The sequence below is a fragment of the Penaeus monodon genome, chromosome 24 (genome assembly GCF_015228065.2).
Source record: "Penaeus monodon isolate SGIC_2016 chromosome 24, NSTDA_Pmon_1, whole genome shotgun sequence".
NCBI classification, from domain to species: Eukaryota; Metazoa; Arthropoda; class Malacostraca; order Decapoda; family Penaeidae; genus Penaeus; species Penaeus monodon.
Window position 1 is genome coordinate 24,755,103 of NC_051409.1, and position 263 is coordinate 24,755,365.

The window sequence follows — 263 nt, forward strand, 5'->3', positions numbered from 1 at the left end:
ACTTTTCCTGCCTGGTATCGATAGGTGAGCGGCCCGCCCCCAAGGCCTTTGAAAAACTTCGAGTCACATTTCCATCAGTGTCCACGCAGCCGGTTCTTCCTGAGACCAGTAAGAAGCGCTTTCTTTTTCGTTCATTTATAGATATTTTCAGAGTGTATATTGCAGCGAAGAGAAAGAATCCCTTGCCTGAGCTAGATTTAAATATCTTTGGTATTATACATTTTCTTAGTCATTTTGCGTCACATCCGTTGGTCTATTTTGAA

At 42.2% G+C, this 263-nt stretch overlaps 1 protein-coding gene across 1 annotated transcript in view; it reads left to right on the plus strand.

The window, feature by feature from the left end:
• Window positions 1–263, plus strand: part of LOC119588665 — a gene marked incomplete in the record, with an annotated part of 53,301 nt that overhangs the window by 23,694 nt on the left and 29,344 nt on the right.